Below are 20,537 nucleotides of genomic sequence, written 5' to 3'. Positions count from 1 at the left end.
GAATTCTCACCTTCCATAGTGGAGACCGGGTTGGGATCCATTCCCAGCCAATGACCTTCATGCTCAGTGGAGACTTGGGAATTGCTGTGATGCTGAACAGATTTCAGCAGAGCTTACAGACTAAGGCAGACTAGAAAGAAAAGCCTGTGATCTCCTTTTGAAAACCAGCCAGTGAAAACCTTGTTGGTCACAGCAGTCTAATTTGCAACTGATCATGGAGATGATGCAGGACTGGGCAGTTTTGCATTCTGTTGTGCACAGGGTTGCTGAGAGTTGGGGGCCGACTCCATGACAGTCAACAAGAACAACAATTACTCTATTTTTGATAAAGCAGAAATAGTAGCATTTGTTTTTCACTATCTATCATAAAAATAAAATCTGTCTCTCTGTGTTTTAAGCTAGAGAATGAGTTTGGTTACTTCCCCAGAGGCAAGCTTTCTCATGGTTAGGTAGCAACCCACTGGCAGCTCAACCCTCTGGGAAGCAGTAGAGTTACAATAAGCCAGTCTGCTCCACTCCCATGGGCCTCCTACAGGGGAGAGTATTGGAGCTGATGGACGTGACCGCTGCAGCAGCTTCGGTCAGGATGGGGGAAGCTTTTCTTCCCTTGGTTGACAAGGATCACCAAATTGCCTGAGCTGAAAGAAGAACTGAACTGACTGTTCCCCAAGGGATTTGGGGCAGAACAAATGATGCCACTAACTCTCTCCATATGCGTCCATACATATCTTTTACCATATGTTTGCTAGTTCAATGTCGGTTACTATATGTCAAACACATTCAGAATCTTTTCTTGCAGCTTTCAGAATAATATGCTTGGGTACAATATGATCATGGTAGCAAAAAGCTGCAAAGTTCTGAGTCATCTTTTTCATGTTAATTAAAGTCATAATCCAGTGATCTTAGGTGTAAATGAGGAATATACATATGTTTTAAAGTACTATAGTCTTAAAGGGACTCCTTAGGATTTGTTTTTAAGAACTCAAAGGAGATTTTTTTAAAGTAACAAAAAGGATATCTAGTTAGCCTAACAAAAACCACAACAAAATAAGAAAATATAATTACTAATCCTTATATGTTGTTGTTCTGTCGTTTGGTGCCGTCGAGTTGGTTCAGACTCATAGCGGCCCTACATACATACTACATAACGGGACACTGGCCTGTCCTGTCCCACGCTCACAATCGTTATGCTTCAGCCAGTTGTTGCAGCCACTGTGTCAATTCATCTCATTTAGGGCCTTCCTCTTCTTTGCTGACCCTCTACTTTACCAAGCATGATGTCCTTCTCCAGGGACTGATCCCTCCTGATAACATGTCCGAAGTATGTAAGACATAGTTTTGCCATCCTTGCTTCTAATGAGCATTCTGGTTGTACTTTTTCCAAGACAGATTTGTTCCTTCTTTTGGCAGTTCATGGTATATTCAATATTTGCCACCAGCGCCACAATTCAAAAGAGTCAATTCTTCTTTGGTCTTCCTTATTCATCGTCCAGCTTTCACGTGCATATGATGTGATTGAAAATACCATGGCTTGGGTCAGGCGCACCTAGGTCTTCAAGGTGACATCTTTGCTTTTCAACACTTTAAAGAGGTCTTTTGCAGCAAATTTTCCCAGTGCAATGCGTTTTTTAATTTCTTGACTGCCTATCAAGATTTCTTAATTCTTATCTAGAGATAAAAAACTCAGGCTTCACATGCTTATTGTAGAAGGACACCATTGGATAGGTGGAGTCCCTGGGTGGTGCAAATGGTTAACATACTTGGTTGTTAATCAAAATTTTGGAGGTTTGAGTCCACCCAGAGGCGCCTTGGAAGAAAGGCGTGGAAATCTACTTTAAAAAAATCAGCCACTACAAACCCTATAGAGCACAGTTCTACTCTGACACACACCAGGTTGCCATGAGTTGAAATTGGTTATTGCTTGGATAGCTAACGTGTTTCTACTATGACTGGAAGGCCCTCTCTCAAGAGTAAGAAGACTGCTAGCAGGTCTCCTCAGCACAGGTGACAAAAGTGATGGCTTGATGTCAGAGGAGATCTGCAGACCCTGGCTCAGCTTCTAAGAGGCCCTGGGATAAGGACCTCAATACTGAACTGCCCTACAATCAATCTCTCCAGTCCGGTCATCAGTTCACCAGCCCACCCCACCCAAGTCTTGTCCCATCTCCCACTCCCAAGTGACTTTCCTTCAGTCTCCTGAAGAGTGGGCTAGTCAGAGTTTCTTGTTCTCTCCCCAATCTATTGTTTTGCCATAAACTATGCCTGGCTCCCCTCAGAGCCTTCTGCTTTCATTCTTTTTGTGCGTGTGTGTGTTTTAAGTGAAAGTTTACAATTCAAGTCAGATTCCTCATACAAAAACTTATACACACATTATTTCGTGACCCTAGTTGCTCTCCCTATAATGTGACAGCACACTTCTCCTCTCTATCCTGTATTTCCCATGTACATTCAACCAGCTTCTCTCCCCCTTAGTCTTCTCATCTCACCTCTAGAAAGGAGCTGCCCACTTAGTCTCATGTGTCTACTTGTCTACTTGAGCTAAGAGGCACACTCCTCCCCAGTATCATTTTATGTCTTATAATCCAGGCTAATCTTTGCCTGAAGAGTTGGCTTCTGGAATGGTTTTAATTTTGGGCTAACAGAGAGTCCAGGGGCCATGTCCTCTGGCACCCCTCCAGTCTCAGTCAGACCATTAAGTCTGGTCCTTTTCCTAGAATTTGAGTTCTGCATTCCACTTTTCTCCTGCTCCATCAGGGACTCTCTGATGTTTTCCCTGTCAGGGCAGCCATTGATGGTAGCCAGGCACCATCTAGTTCTTCCAGTCTCAGGCTGATGGAGTCTCTGTGGCCCTATCTATCTCTCAGACTCATATTTTCCTTGTGTCTTTGGTATTCTTCATTCTCCTTTGCTCCAGGTGAATTGGGGACAATTGATACATCTTAGATGACTGCTTGCTAGCTTTTAAGACCCCAGGTGCCACTCGTCAAAGTGGGATGCGGAACATTTTCTTAATAAACTTTGTTATACCAGTTGACCTAGATGTCCCCCGAAACCATGATCCCCAGACCTCCACCCCTGCTACTCTGTCCCTTGAAGTGTTTGGTTGTATTTGGGAAACTTCTTAGCTTTTGGTTTAGTCCAGTTGTGTTGACTTCCCCTGAATTGTGTGTTGTCCTTCCCTTCATCTAAAATAATTCTTGCCTACTATCTAGTTAGTGTCTGCTTTTATTCTTACCTGGATTTCTCTGACTAACCAGAAGAAGGCTCAAAGTAAGAATGCACAGAAATTAAACACTCAAGCTATTAACAGTCTACATATAGGCAAAGAAAAAGTAACAGGGAGGTCATATATCAAAATATGAATAACGGTTGTTGTTGGGTGTTTTTTTCCTTTGTTATTTTTCAGATTTATTTTAATAATAAACAATGAATCAGAAAGAAAATAATAGATGTTTTTAGTGAGAATAGTTGTGCCTCTCTTCTTAACTATAAAATAGGATAATAAAAACGAAAACCTAAACCAGTGCCGCTGATCGAGTCCTTTCCAATTCTTGGCGATGCCGTATTTTTCAGAGTTGAACTGTGCTCCACGGGGTTTTCAATGGCCTTGGAAGCAGATGACTAGGACTTTCTCCTGAGGCAGCGTCTGGGTGGGTTTGACCCGCCAACCTGCCAACCTTTCTGATAGCCCTTTATGCCACCAGGGACTCCTGTAAGGTAGGGGAAGGAGAGACAAACCCTTGGGATCTCTTTGGTCATTGCAACGGGCCAGGATCATGTTAGGTAAGCAAAGGAAATCAATAGTTCAGGTGCCATTTTGAACCAAGTATTGAATCAAACTGTACTTGATTTGGCAAGTAACATGCACCAAGGCCAACCTTTCTTAAGGTTACGTTATAGTCCTTCACACAGGCACAGCTAAATGGATCCCCCAGACTAATTACATTTGATTAAAGGTTTCCTTAAAAGCTTTTCTTTCACAGTGAATTTAAAATGACCACTAACCTCGCCTGACTGATGGTGTGGGGTCACTCTGCAAACTGACTAGGTACTGCGGCATTGTGCCTTTGGGCTTTTCCTTCTGTGGGGCCCCCGGAATGCTGGGTCTGTAAATTAATGAGAGCAGGATGTAATTGCAATACTCTGTTGCTATTACTGTGCTATAGCCCCTCTGTGTGACAGAGTTACCCTTTTACTCCATTCCAAATTGGCATTTTCTCCGCTCATCTGGTTATTCTTTATACTTCTCCAAAGTATCTTACTGCAGCTGATTGCTCAACCTGGAGCCATTATCTCCCCTGTGCTTTGTTCCAGAGGGCTTCACTGTATAGCTTTATGCCTATAGAATGGTGTGGCAAGACAGTGGAGAGGGCCGGACGGCTGAAAAGCAAATGGTCTGAACTATTACAAATGTCAAATAAGAAGAGAGAGAGAGGAAGGCGGTAAATGTCAAGTGAAGTCTGTGGCTGACTAGTCAATTTGTTTTTGCATAAATACTGAAAGTATAATATTTATTGTAAACAGAATAGTGTTGATTCTAGAATAATTTTAACAAGGAATAATATTTTGTATATATAACCCAAATACATTTCAAAAGTAAGCAAAATTTTCAATTTAACAAGCTTTGAAATAAACCCAATAAAAAAATAGAGACCCTTTTTTCAGTATGTAGATTTTAATCCAGATTTAATCTTCCTGTCCAGCTTTGGTGAGAAAGATGTGGTGGTCTGCTTCCTTAAGGATTACAGCTTTGGAAACCCTGTGAGGCCATTGTACTCTGTCCTACAGTGTCGTCATGAGTCGGAACCAACTCTATGGCTGTAAGTTTGTGTTTGGTCTCCTTTAGGTCTTCACTAGAACTGTGAGTTACACACAGGACAGGAAGAGAAAATGGGGGAAAGGGGAAAGAAACCAGCAGCCACACCAGTAAAGCTCATAGAAACAGATATTTCAACTAAAGAACTAGTTGAACTAAAGGGAGATGGGTCACAGGAAACACTGTCCATCCAACAATCGGGGTCCTGTGAGAAGCTGGAGAAAATCTAATTTTACTTCATTGGAAGAACAGACTAAAATAAAACTCTCTTACAGAGTTTAGTTGTTAACAGGCCTAATGCTGATGTTTGGATTCTGGCTCCCTCGCAAACTAGCTGTGTGACCTTGGACAAGTTCTTTACCACTCTGTGTTTTTCATTAGTAAACCGGGTTATAGTGGTCCCTATATCATAATACTATTATTAGGAGGAAATGAGCTAGTAAATCTAAAGTTGGAACAGTGCCTGACTCATAGGAAGTATGTAATAAATGCTAACACTTATGATTTTCGTGCCTTTTATTTTACCCTTTGTCAGAACAGTCTTAAGATAGATCAGATGTTGGTATTAGAAATTTTGTCTGAAGATGGAGGCTTTATTCTTTTTTCTTATGTTTACAGCTGCTGCCCAGATGCTGCTCTGCTTTTTGAGGTTTCTTCTTAAATTCTGCATTTTCTGGCTATGACTTTTCCAAAACCCTTGCTTGTAGGATAATAATAGTAATAGTGGTAATAACAAATAGTTATTAAACCCTTTTTATGTGTCAGGCAGTGTTCCAAGCGCTTTACAAGAAATTAATACGTTCGCTCCTTATAACAGCCCTACGGCTTCACCCCCTTTTGATAGATGAAGAACTTGAAGCATATGAAGGTCGAGATGACTTGCTAGAGATCATCCAGCTAGGAAATGGGAGAGCCAGGGGTCAAGCCAGGCAGGCTGGTTCCAGAGGCACACCTTTATACCCTCTGCTGTCACCACAACTAGCCACCATCAAGTCGACTGCCTTTGCTTTTCCTCTGGCCAGTGTAAGAGCTCCAGTCTTATTGTGAGATTGATAACTAACAGGAATTTTCGAGTCATTGGATCATTAGTGAGTATAAGAGATTTATTAGTAAGATTATTTTAAAATGTGCATCTTTTCAAGAGTTCAATTAAGTAGGGACACAAACGTTTTTCTCTAATAGTGGTTCTTGTTGATTCGTCTCCATGTGATTGACCTGTGTACAGCTCTCTTTCATAAGGGAGTGATGCTGAATGAATTAAGTCAGTCACAAAAGGAAAAATATTGTGTGATCTTTATATGAAATATCTAGAATAGGCTAGTGTGTCTCGAACTAAGTTTTTTAGTGGTTACCAGGGGTGGGACAAAGCGGGGAAGGGAGACTCATTGCTTAGGGGACACTGAGCTTCTGTAAGAGTGATGGAGGAGTCTGGGAATGGACAATGGTGATGGTTTACACCCTGACCAACACCCTTGACGTCACTGAATTGTGCGTGTTAAGATGCGAAGAAGTTAAAATAACAAATGTTTTGTTACATATATATTTTACCACGATAAAAAAGAGGGAGTGTATCTCATATTTTTAATTCCCCTTGGTACCCGACACAGCCTTGGACGAAAACTTGCAATGTTGGCACCTTCTTTGATTCTTTGCTTCCTTTGTTTCTCCACACCCAACTATCTGCTTGAGTACTTCCCAGTCTTCTCCTTGTTTATTCCTGGAAGAGGCTTTGCTAACTGCAGGATCTACGAATAAAAATTTGACTGGAACTGCGTCATTGGCAGAGGTGTTGTGAGGGGGCAGGGATGCCAGCGGAGTCACTGGGTGGGGGGGTAGTGTTGACCGCGCCGGCTGACGCTGTCAGAGGGCGTGAGACCACACGGCCCAGAGAGATGCCAAGGCCAAAGCATGCAGGGCTCGCGCTGCTCCAGAAAGCCCGTGCCCGCTTCAGCCTGGCTCCCAGCTGCTCTGTGTCTGCCAGGACGCTTCACCGGGCTTAGAGGTGCTGCTCGGGCTGCTGCTGCCCGGGCGCCCGAGCCCACCTGTCAGCTCGCCTGCCGCCGGGACCCGGGTGCAGCGGCAAAGGGGCGCGCCGCCAACGCGCCGGCCTCTCCTCCGGGCCACCAGGGACGTCCGGGGGCAGGGCGGGGGGCGCAACTTCGGGGTCGCCGCTGGGCGCTCCGGGCCCTGCCTGTGCCCCTGTGCTCCGGACTGGATGCTCGAAGACGTAAAGATGCCTGCGTGCTGGAAATGAAAGGCTTCCTTCTAAAACGCAGTTCCCTCAGGGCTTCCTTTCCCAGGTAACTTTGCCAGGGGCCTCGGTGGTGGATCCGTAGAGAGAAACCCAGCCTCGGAGAGAAAATGCCTGGATGGATGACCGCTGAGAATCAATGGTTCAGTTTGTCCCAAGGGTTAGCTCTGAGCCCTGTCGTACTTCTCTTTGTCATTTTTCTTTTTAAAAATGATGTTCTTTTAGCTGAATTCTTAAACCTTAACTCTTCTCTCTTCTTAGTGTACTCTCTTGGTCAATATTTACTTATTTACTTTAAACCTCTTTAACGTTATTGTTTTATTGTCTTATCTTTTTTACTGTATCTTATCTAGTCTGAGATTTCACTTTGCTGCTGTACCTTGTTTATTTTATAGCATGTTACCTCTTTTCATCTAAATTGCATGCATCTGCTTTATATGTGTGGTTTCAGTTTTATTCACACTTCATCTTTCACGGCAAGAGAAAGGCAGGCATGAGATGACCAGCTGGAGCACAGTCTAACCTAAGGAACAGCAGTGCACTCCCCTCTGCTTCGGGATGTCTCACTAAGCAACCCAAGGTTTTCCACTTGATATTTCTCATTCTTTCCAAAATGGAATTTTCAATTTTAAATCTATCAAGCTAATTTTGTAGGCTCATCTGTTAACACCGTTTTCTCTTACTATCGCCTCACCTTTGCAGCATAATAGTATTTGTTTTGAGTGCCAGTGGCTTTGAGCTAGAACTGCGGTATCTTCTCACAGTACTGGCCGCACTTTCCAAGTGCTTTCTGATTGAAATTTGCATTTTCTACTTTTCACAACTGCAGGATATTGACTAGGCCTTGCACATAAATCACAGGCTATTGAGAAAAAAAAACAGGGGGGAGGGTCCCACTCCGTGTTTAATCTTCCTCTAACATGGCAACTGTCCCCTTCCTTCTTTCTCATGGTCTCCAACCCATTTCCAGGAGCTCCTGGACCACTCTGATAGCTGGACCTCAAGTCTCCCCAACTCAGGCCTCCTTCCTCATGTTTCTTCCCTGTGAAAAGCTTCCGCGTTGCTTTTCTGGAGGCACGTCTACTGCTCAAAAGCCTCCCCTGGTTCCCTATGACCTCGAGAATAACGTCTCAACTCCTTAGCCTGGCATTCAAGCCTTCCAGGTTGTCCTCAGCCTCCTTTTCCAAACATAATTTTAATTCCCGCCCCCAATCTAGACAACATAGCCAAATTGAACACTGTGTTATTCTTCACTTATGGCTCAAACATTTCCACATTTGTTTTTGTGCTCACCTTCTTTGTTTTCTTTAATATAGCTCGACTGTTAACCAAAAGGTTGGCAGTTTGAATCCACCAGCCGCTCCTTGGAAACTCCATGAGGTAGGTGTACTCTGTCCTATAGGGTTGCTGTGTGTGAGCTGGAATTGACTCATTGGCAACGGGTTTGGTTTTTTTGTTGTTTTTACTTCCCTAGATAAAAATGCTGATTGGGTTTTTCCCTTTTGGTTTTTTAACTCCAAGTCTTTGCACATTTCATTATAATACTGTACTTTGTCCTCAGGAACCTCCCTTAGAAATCTTCAGTTCTTTTACGTCATCATTTCTTCCACTCATAATAGCTATTTTGCACATAAGGGCCCATTTCAGAGCCTCTTCTGATACCCATTTTTGTCTTTTCCTTCTTTTCATGTGCAGGAAAATTGAAGGGACAAAAGGGGCTCCTTGTGAAAGATGTGGAAAGGAATGTTGTTGTTGTTAGGTACCATCAAGGTGATTCCAACTCATAGCAACCCTATGTACAACACAACAAAACCCTGCCTGGTGCTGTGCCATCCTCACAATCTATGTTATGCTTGAGCCCATTGTTGCGCCACAGTGTCAATCCATCTTGTTGAATATCTTCCTCTTTTTCGATGGCCCTCTACTTTACCAAGCATGATGTCCTTCTGCAGGGACTGATGCCTCCTAATAACATGTTTAGATTATGTGAGACAAAGCCTCACCATCCTTGCTTCCAAGTAGCATTTCGGTTGTACTTCTTCCAGGACAGATTTGTATGTTCTTTTGGCAGTCCCTGGTATATTCGATATTCTTTGCCAACATCACAGTTCAAAGGCATTAATTCTTCTATGGTCTTCCTACTTCATTGTCCAACTTTCGCGTGCATATGAAGTGATCGAAAACACCATGGCTTGGGTCAGAGGCACCTTAGTCCTTAAGGTGACATATTTGCTTTTCAACACTTTAAAGAGGTCTTTTGCAATGGATTTGCCCAATGCAATGCATCTTTTGATTTCTTGACTGCTGCTTCCATGGGTGATGATTATGGATCCAAGTAAAATGAAATCCTTGACAACTTCAATCTTTTCTCTGCTTATCATGATGTTGCTTATTGGTCCAGTTGTGAGTATTTTTGTTTTCTTTATGTTGGGGTGCAATCCATACTGAAGGCTGTGGTCTTTGATCTTCATCAGTAAGTGCTTCAAGTCCTTCACTTTCAGCAAGCAAGGCTGTGTCATCTGCATATCACAGGTTGTTAATGAGCCTTCTTCCAATCCATATACCCTGTTCTTCTTTACATAGTGCAGCTTCTTGGATTATTTGTTCAGCATACACATTGAATAAGTATGGTGAAAATATAAAACCCTGACACACACTTTTCCTGACTTTAAACCATGAAGTATATCCTTGTTCTGTTCAAACAGCTGCCTCTTGCTGTATGTACAGGTTCCTTATAAGCACAATTAAGTGTTCTGGAATTCCTATTCTTCACAATGTTATCCATAATTTGCTATGATCCACACAGTTGAATGCCTTTGCATAGCCAATGAAATACAGATAATCATCTTTTTAACATTCTCTGCTTTCAGCCAGGATCCATCTTACATCAGCAATGATATCCCTCATTTCACGTCCTCTTGTAAATCCAGCTTGAATTTCTTGCAGTTCCCTGTCGATACATTGCTGCAGCTACTTTTGAATGATCTTTGGCAGAATTTTAAAAAAAAAAAAAAATTTTTTTTTTTTTTTAGTGATATTAATGATATTGTTTGATAATTTCCACATTTCAGTTGGATCACCTTTCTTGGGAATATGTATAAATACAAATCTCTTCCAGTCAGTTGGCCAGGTAGCTGTCTTCCAAATTTCTTGGCATAGACTAGTGAGCGCTTCCAGTGCTGCATCTGTTTGTGGAAACATCTCAGTTGGTATTCTGTCAATTCCTCAAGCTTTGCCAATGCCTTCGGTGCAGCTTAGACTTTTTCCTTCAGAATCATTGGTTCCTGATCATATGCTACCTCCTGAAATGGCTGAATGTAAACCAATTCTTTTTGGTATAGTGACTCTATATATTCCTTCCATCTTATTTTAATGCTTTCTGCGTTATTTAATATTTTCCCTGTAGAATCCTTCACTATTGCAACTCGAGGCTTGAATTTTTTCTTCAGTTCTTTCAGCTTGAGAAATGCCAACTGTGTTCTTCCCTTTTGGTTTTCTACCTCTAGGTCTTTGCACATGCCATTATAATGCTTTGTCTTCTCTAGCTGCCCTTCAAAATCTTGTATTCAGCTCTTTTACTTCATCATTTCTTGCTTTCTCTTTAGCTACCTGATGTTCAAAAGCAAGCTTCAGAGTCTCTTCTGACATCCATTTTGGTCTTTTCTTTCTTTCTTGTCTTTTTAATGACCTCTTGCTTTCTTCATTTATGATATCCTTGGTGTTGTTACACAACTCATTGGGTCTTTTGTAATTAGTGTTCAACATGTCAAATCTGTTCTTGAGATGGTTTCTAAATTCAGGTGAAATATGCTCATGGTTGTACTTTGGTTCTCGTGAACTTGTTTTAATTTTATTTTCAACTTGAACTTTATGAGCAATTGATAGCCTGTTCCACAGTCAGCCCCTGGCTTTGTTCTAACTGATAATATTGAGCTTTTCCATCATCTCTTTCCAGAGATGTAGTTGATTTGATTCTTGTGTGTTCCATCTGATGAGGTCCACATGTATAGTAGCCATTTATGTTGGTGAAAATAGGTATTTGCAATGAAGAAGTCGTTAGTCTTGTAAAATTCTATTATGTGGTCTATGGCATCATTTCTATCACCAAGGCCATATTTTCCAACTACCAGTCCTTCTTCATCTCCAACTTTCACATTCCAATCACCAGTAATTATCAGTACATCCTGATTGAATGTTTGATCAATTTGAGACTTCCTAAATTGGTAAAAACAGTTATTAGTCGGAATAACAGTTAACAATAGGCTTGTGGAATAAACATGTCCTTCAGCACAAAGAAAGCAAGGATAACTTTGATATGATTATTCAAGCTTTTTGATGGAGGTTATGTCTTAAAGAATTCAGTCAATGGTCCACAAACTGAAATAAGCACAGTCATCCCCAGCGTAGCACAATCTGCCTGAAGCTATGGAGACAGAATAAAGTTTCAAGCACATCTAGGAAGAAAAAGACAGTAATATCATTTCAAGTGAGAATGAGTCAGAGATAAAACTGGTTTTAATATAAAAATATGTCTATCTCTGGTCTTTCTATGTTAATGTCACTTTAACTGGTTATATTAGTTTGTTAAGGCTGCTATAACAAAATTCCACAAACTAGGTGGCTTATAAGAACAGAAATTTATTGTCTTACAGCTTTAGTAGTCCAAGTTCAGGGCTTCTACAGCCCACGGTCTTTCAGAAGTCTAAAGGTAAGATGCTTTGTTGTTTCTCTGGCTTCTGGTAGCTCCAAACATTCCTTGTCATGCAGATGCATGTTCACATCGCCCTATTTCCTCTGACTCTGTGTCTCTAGTCCTCTTTTATAAGAACACCACTCAGATCGGATTAGAACCCACCTTACTTCAGTATGACCTCAGGCTAACTGATAACATCTTCAAAGACCCTATTTTCAAATAAAGTCACCTTATCAGGTACCAGGTGTTACCCATTGTCATTGAGTTGATTCTGACTCATAGCAACTAGGTGTTAACATATCAAATTTTGGGGAAACCCAATTCAATCATAACACTAGCATTAAAAGAAAAAAAAAAGCAGAATGTAAGGGACAATACCATATTTTGAAAAATGTCTAATTCTTATGGACTGTATTAAAGAATGTGGGGATTTCCCTATTTTCCTTCTCTTTCTTCATAGGAGTCGAGGGAGACCAGACAGGCTTTTAGCTTCCTTAGCAAAGGGAACAAGGAGTAATTTATTTATGAGCTGAGTAAGAAAGGGAGGAAATAGGCATAGTGACAAAATATCAGAGACTATGGATTTGTGGGGAAAGTCCGTAGTTATAGTTTGTGTAAAATGGCCAATTACAGTACTTATATACTGTGTATATTAATTATAAATATATATATGCATATAAACCCTATAAATATAAATCATATGCGGCATTAATTATAGCTTCATAATAGTAGATATGTTTGCTGAGTGTCTAGTATGTGCTAGTTTATTTACTAATATGATCTTCAAAACTTAAAACAACTCTGCAAGGTAGATATTATTTCAGTTTCAGAGATGTAGAAACTGTAGCTAGGAGTGCTTAAGTAACTTAATTTAGCCAGCTGTAGAGTCCTAAGGCAGAGTTGCTTTTCCAACTGAGATCTAACTAATTAAATAAAAACAAGCAAAACAAAACAAAAAACATGCTCTCCGCACAATACTGAATCATCCAAATAAATTTAAATAGTGAAGACAACAGTATGTAAGAATCATGTGTCCCGGGCAATTTTAAGATTCTTCTTCCTTGATGTTTTTGGTTTAATTACCATCATGTGGATCAGAATAGTATTGGTGTGTGGATTGTCTAACTTGTGTTTAATTTGCGTTTTCCTGTGAGATTAATTCATGGAGATGCTGATGTCACCAGGCTACTTTGTCACTGCTACTGAAGCACCTGGCTCCTACCTGCACCCCATGATGGCAGCACCCAAAGTTCAGATATTTTCAGTTTGGCTTCTGCAACTTTAGATAAGAATAAACAGAAAAATGGTGAAAACAGTAATAAATGATGCAGACCCTTGTAGTAAGCAGTGCTGAATCTTAATGACTGCAATTGAAGGCCAAGGAGTCTTGCCTCTAGCTATGCATTGTGCTAACTCAGCAGTCTCTGGCTGGCGCTGGAAGAAAACATCCATAAATCTGGAGCCAGGCATGTGGGCTGAAACGGGTAGGGCCAGCACTGGGGAAAGACAGCTGATTGAATAAGCTAGAATAGAGCAAGAGCCTGGGGAGAATAACAAAAAGGGCTTGAGAGTATAACACTATGTATGCAAACTGTCATGGATGGACATACCATGTCTCTTTTATGTCCTCAAAGTGACAGGGCAGTGGCATGCCCATCTGAATGAACTGTACACTTTCCTGGCTTGATTTTTCTCACCTTAGCCAAATCATTTTGTGAGAAGAGACATACCGTTTATACGCACACCTATGATACGGACGTAGGAGATATACTCTAGAAATTGAATAATTCATGCTTTTTAGGATTGGTATCATTAATTTTAATGTTTGTCTTCGATAGGACAAACAGCCTTTATTATGCTGAAATGCGGTTCTCTCAAAAACACATTTTCATTTATGTTTTCAATTTACTTTGTGTTATTTTTCAAAAAGTCAGGTCAAGACCTAATTTCTAAAGCAATCCTTACAGTGTTTTATTGTTCACCAGTGACTTTATATGATTAAGGAACACATCAGGATTTTTTTTTTAATTCTTTCTATAGGATCTCCTTTGCCAATATTTCATTCTTTGTGGTTTTCAGTTCAACATCTTGAATAAAATTTCATGACAAGACATGGGTGCTATACTTTAGAAAATGGCAGTTCCATTTCAACAGCTACATAATTTCTTAGAATTCGTGCTTTCTTACTGTGAACTTTAATCATCTGAATGTAAAAAGGCATTCAAACACTTGTGATACAACATTTCCCTGAGATTTAATAAGGTACCACGGTTTCTTTTCAGCCATAACAGTGGTACCCATTCATTCCTATTTTTAAAAATCCAAATAATTTATCAAAAAATAAATGGGACTAAAAGGTTGATACTCAAATTTTTAGATTACTGAATTAGGCACTTTGGTAGGAATATGATGGAAGTCACCAAGATGTGAGGAAAGAATACAAAGAAGAGCACCACCTTAGATGCCATCTAATTTAAGAATGCTATCAAAGAGCAATTCAGCTCAAGGCATATGAAGAAAAATCTTTTTAAATTCTCAATTTGCTGGTTGCCTCCATGCCTTGCAGCAGGTTAGGAAGGAAGAAAGGCATTTAAAGGGGGCAATAAATGGGCAGAGGAAATGGACTTCTCATTAAGTTAAATGACATTCATTTAGCATGAATGCTGATAGCACTAGGACACGTGGAATCAGGAATGACAGTGGTACCTCTCTTATTAAAGTTCACGTGCTAAAGTAATACTGGTGTGGAAAACTGGAGGATATTCTCATAGTGGAATAGAAAACAGACATGATGTGTGGGCTGAAATGAACCAACTCTAAGACCTAGGTATATATTACTATATTTCTCAAATTTCAGAAATTGTCTTAGCCCGTGCCATGTAATAAGCCAAAAAATGAGTAATATCAAGGAATTTAAATGTATTAAATGTGCTATGAATGAGGAATGGCTACAGCATCATAAATAATCAGTGCTTGGATTTGACCTTCCTGGAAATAATTTATTGGCTGAAATAATTTTATGATTTGTTTATTGAAAGTAGCATATAGACTATTGACATAGGGAAAAGGTTGAGTGTTAAATACATCTGCCATAAAATATAATTTTATCATGCCTTTTAGAATACATTGTTCTAAGTGAAACAGATCAGCTTAAATGGTTCCAAATGACTAAGACTCCTTACAAATACTAAATGAATTGGGCAGATATCTATTTAGTATTAAAAATGGTGTACATAAAGCAATTTATATTATAATATTTATTAGGAAAAATGTGTAGTAATATTTTTGCTTTTTCTTTCTTCCATGTATTCATTTGTTTATGCATATATTAATTTCTTTGATTCTTTTAAAAAAGGTAGCTTATAAGATAAAATATCATGTTGTTGTTAGGTGCATTGAGTAGGTTCTGACTCATAGCGACCCTATGTACAACAGAATGAAACACTGCCCAGTCTTGCACCATCCTTACAATCTTGCTATACTTGAGCCCATCATTGCAGCCACTGTGTCAATGCATCTCGTTGAGGGCCATCATTATTTTTGTTGACCCTCTACTTTACCAAACACAATGTCCTTCTGCGGGGAATAGTCCATCCTGATAGCATGTTCAAAATATGTGAGACGAGAAGTCTCATCATCCTCAATTCTTAGGAGCATTCTGGTTGTACTTCCGAGACAGATTTGTTTGTTCTTCGGACAGTTCACGGTATATTTGACATTCTTCGCCAACACCATAACTCAAAGGCATCAATTCTTCTTTGGTCTTCCTTGTTCATTGTCCATCTTTTGCATGCATATGGGGCAATTGAAAACATCAAGGCTTGGATCAGGCTTACCTTAGTCCTTAAAGTCATATATGTAGGGCCCATAATCTCCAAATAGCTTTTAAAATTAATTTTTAAAAATTGTCGAGAGGTTTCAAAGGCCAGTGCAAAGAGATGGAGACATGATTGATTATGAGATTTTTATTTTAATAAGGGAAAAACTCATATCAGTTTTTCAGGAAAAGCATTTTTAATTAAATTTCTTGAGTGCATCCTCTCAAATGGTCATTGAGTAATGTAGTGGTAAATACCATAACCTATATAAACATGGGAATGCAATACGTGTTTGCTTCTAGCGATTTGCTTTCTCTGTGTTTCACTATCGTCCTTGTTCTGTGGCCACTCTGCCCTAGAGACACTTATTTTTCATTCTATTTCTTCCAACTTCAGAAGAATACATCAAGTACTCTCCTATATACACACTCGCTCCTTCTCTAGCTCTTCCTAAAACATTGAACTCTTCTGAAAAATATTGTATATTATCCAATGGTTATGCTGTAATACATGAAATGCATGATAATTTTCCAAATGATAAAATGACACCAGGGCTTTGTGAAATCTTCTACTGGCTATTAAAAGGTATTCTTACTATATCAATTATGTTCATCCAATTTTTACATTACTCCAACCTTAATGGTAGGTTGGAGCCCTGGTGGTGCAGTGGTTAAGAGCTACAGCTGCTAACCAAAGGGCTGGCAGTTTGAATCCACCAGCTGCTCCTTGGAAACCCTATGGGGCAGTTCTATTCTGTCTTTTAGGATCATTGTAAGTCAGACTTGACAGCAACTGCAATAGCAGGTTCCTGGAGAATAAGAGGAGTGACAACTGCTTTTATTGTCCTCTAGTTTTTTTTTTTTTTTTTTTTTTTAGTTGTAGGATGGAAACCCTGGTGGCGTAGTGGTTAAGTGCTACGGCTGCTAACCAAAGGGTCGGCAGTTCGAATCTGCCAGGCGCTCCTTAGAAACTCTATGGGGCAGCTCTACTCTGTCCTATAGGGTCACTATGAGTCGGAATCAACTCGACGGCACTGGGTTTTGTTTTGTTTTGTTTTGTTTTTTGGTTTAATTGTAGGAATCAGGAACAAGATGTGGCAATCTGTTTTTGTAAAGATTTATAGCCTTGGAAACCTATGAGGGCAGTTCTCCTCTGTCCTAGGGGGTCATTATAAGTTGGAATTGGCTCAATGGCAATGGATTGGTTGTCGGTAGTTGTAGGACGAAAAAGTTGGTAAGTCCTGGCACACATAAAACCAGTAAATGAGTTGCTGTCAAGTTGATTCTGACTCATGGTGCCCCACGTGTGTGTGAGTGGAACTGTGCTCCATGGGGTTTTCAATAACTAATTTTTTAGAAGTTGATCTCCAGACCTTTCACCTCCGGGAGGACTAGAACCTCCAACTTTTCAGTTAGCAGACGATGTGTTACTCCTTTGCATCATTCAGGGACTCTCCTGACATATACAGTAAAGGGAAAAAGCTGGAAATCATTAAAATGAGTCTTCCTGTGTGCTCTAAATTTTATCCGTGCAACAAACAATATGTATTTCATGTCTGTTTGGGAAAAAAAAAGCCTGAAGTGAAATGCATAACAAACATAAGGCATCTTTCTGGCTTTTAAGAATCTTACAATATAATTGGAGGGGTGAGGCAAACCTAAAGAAATGCCTTGAAAGCTGATCAATCCGATAACCTACGGACTGGAAATCTTTATTACCTCTCTGTATATACAGAACAATGATAATGATGACCCTGAGACTCTGCAAAACCCTGAAGTACTTTCAGAATCATTAAAGGAAGATTAAATTATTTTCAGTATACTTTAGGTTGTAGGCTATTACTAAATTTTAATACCAGGCAATTGGCCTTTTATGCGTGGTATATACTACCTATCTCTAGTAACCTGAACCTGCAATGAACTAGAATATCCCATTCTCTGATCATTTGTAAACAAAATTAGAGAAACAGATAAACATTTGCTTCCAACAACATCTGCACAGAATTTCTTACACATATTGAACAATCATGGTGATTTATAATAGGAGTGAGATTGAAGTGGGTTAAATAGAGGTTTATTTGAAAAGACTATCTGAAGAAGATGTGTATGTTTTTCAGGAGTAAAGAAAGGCATTTTGGTGCATAGGGTGTTAAGTGAGGGGAAGCATGTTAGAAAAAGAAATGAGGTGGTTTAGAGACAGATGTGTGGGCTTGGTCACATTAGTTGTGTGGCTGGAGAAGAATATCTAATGGAAAGTAGCAGGGGAAAGGTGCAGTAATTGGTAGAGCCTTAAAACTTATGACCAGATGTTTTATGTAGTTCAAGATGAACATTCAAATACATTCAGGTTCTCAGAAGGCAGGTTTGAAGATACAGTTCTTAGATTTGTTGGTAAAGTAGGTTGAATAAGAAAAAGCTGCCAGGATGGTTCATGCCTAAATACAAAGTAGATCCTGATGGCTGTAGGGAAGAATCTGCAGATTGGGAATTCCTTACGTTTCTGTCCGAGGTGTTCTTCTTTCTCTATTTGAGTGATCACACCCATTGCAATGATGTCAATTATCACGTAGATACAGTCACGCATCGCATAATGTATGTTTGGGCCGTGTCTGACTGCATATACATCAGTGGTCCTATGAGGTTGTACAGCACCGAGAGAAGGAGGAGCCTGAGGCCCCGCCCCACGCAGGAGCCAGGGAAGGGGGAAGCTTGCAGTCTTGAGTTGCTTGATGTCCACGTCCATGATATGTTCTGGAAAATAGGACGTTAAGTGATTTGAACGTTTTTCTAACACCGTATTATATAGGTACTTACCTCCTTCTGGCCCCTTTCCACTCGGCTGCCTCTAGCTTGGGTATAGAACGGCCAGCCATCCCCTCTCTGCTCCCCTCCTTCCTCCTTCCCTGGGAGCATTGCTTAGTTCCTAGCTTCCGCAGCGGTGGGGTCGCAGGCTCTTCCTCCTCCTGGCGCTGTATAACTTATGGAACCACGGCCGTTTACGCAGTTAGGCCAGACTTTGCCCAAGCTGATGTTATGTGGCACATGACTGCATGGGGTTTGTGCAGTGTCCAAGTCACATGGTGTCCTTCCTTTTTCACAGACCTAATGGAGAACATTAAATGACAAATGTCTGTACTTATGATTCTTCTCTGTAAAAAGACAAGTATTATATAGCAGTCAAGTGTGAATTCCACAGACTTCCTAGCTTGGAATGCCAGCTACACCACTGAATGTCTGTGTGACTTTAAGTGAATTGCTAACTTCTCTTAATTTCAGATTAGTTTCCTAATCTGAAAACAGACAGCTGTATCTTCTAAACTAACGGTGGCATGGTGCATGTTAAATGAGTTAATACATATAAAGCATTTATAACAGTACTCTGAGTGCTCAATAAATGTTAGCTATTTTTTTTTTTATCATTGTATGTCCACCTAGATCTATTTTTCTGAGACCAGAATTTGTATATCTATCTGCATTTTGACTGTTTCCTTTTGGATATCTAAGAGAAATCTCAATTCAACAGGTCTAGGAGTGTCCTCTCTCTATATGACCCGCAATGAGGCCGCGCTCCTTTTTTATTCAGCCTCCTGAATGGATTTTCAACACAGTCAGCATTGTATCTCCACGCTGTTTCCACATAGAACATGCTCAGACTATATCAGTATATGAGTATTTCATGTGACTAAAGACTGGATGGGGCAAGGACGGAGTGGGATTTTGAAGGTGACTCCAAGGTCATAAACTTTAGGTAGAAGTGAGACTGGGATTGTAGGGGAAAGAATATGGGCATGAAAAAGAGGTGATCCCAGTTGTTGACATTACTTGAGAACTTCTTTACTTGTTGTTGTTAGTTGCTGACTAGTTAGCTCTGACTCATGGCAATCCCGTGTGCAACAGAATGTCACGATGGTCCTGCACCGTGTTCATGATCATTGATATGCTTGAGTCTGTTGTTACAGCCACTGGGTATTTTCAGTGCCTTCCAACCTAAAACCAAAAACCTATTGCCATCGAGTTGATTCTGACTCATAGTGACCCTATAGGACAGAGTAGAACTGCCCCATAGGGATTCCAGGGCTGTGATATTTGAGGAAGCAGGCTGCCACATCTTTCTCCCATGGAGCAGCTGGTGGGTTCAAACTGCCGGCCTTTCAGTTTCCAGCTGAGCTCTTAACCACTGTGCTACCAGGGCTCCTCGCCTTCCAACCTAGGGGCTTCATTTTTCAGTATTATCACGTATTCTGTTGTAATCTGTAATCATTGGCTAATTTTCAGAGATAGATCTCCAGGCCTTTCTTCCTAGCCTTAGCCTGGAAGCTCTGCTGAAATTAGTCCACCATGGGTAAACCTGTTGGTATTTGAAATACTGGTGACATAGCTTCTGGCATCATAGCAACATGCAAACTGCCATAGTATGGCAAACTGATAGATGCATGGCCTGTGTAAAGAAAGTCTTTCTTTCTTTACTTAGCAAATGTTTCATGTTAACAAAACACAAAGCATCAAGAAGGCCTTAAAAAAGACAGTTTTTCAACAAGTAGTCCTTCATTGATTTCAAGCCTTTTCACATCTCACCAATTCAAACCACCACTCTCCCCAATCAACAAAACAACGTTGTGCCATAGAAATACAGAAACTGAGGAGGATAAAACTCTCTACCATCACGGAACCTCAGAGTCCTCTTGGCTTATTTTACTCTTAGAGATGGGAGGTGACATCTTCTGAAAAGAGTCCTGAAGGCCACAAGATAGCATCATTTTATAAAATTAAAAAAGGGACATGCTTTGATGGATGGATGATGAAAACATGAGAGAAGAAGATATTTCAGGTGGAAGAAATGACAGATAAAGAGGATTGGCGAAGGATCAAAACAATCTGTGAAGATACCGACTTTTCTTGCACAATCATTCAATAAAAATGTCAACAAGCAAAAGGCCAGCTGGCAATAATACAACCAAAA

The sequence above is a fragment of the Loxodonta africana genome, chromosome 10 (genome assembly GCF_030014295.1).
Source record: "Loxodonta africana isolate mLoxAfr1 chromosome 10, mLoxAfr1.hap2, whole genome shotgun sequence".
Classification (NCBI taxonomy): domain Eukaryota; kingdom Metazoa; phylum Chordata; class Mammalia; order Proboscidea; family Elephantidae; genus Loxodonta; species Loxodonta africana.
The sequence above is the reverse complement of the archived record's forward strand: the minus strand, read 5'-3'. Positions refer to the sequence as shown.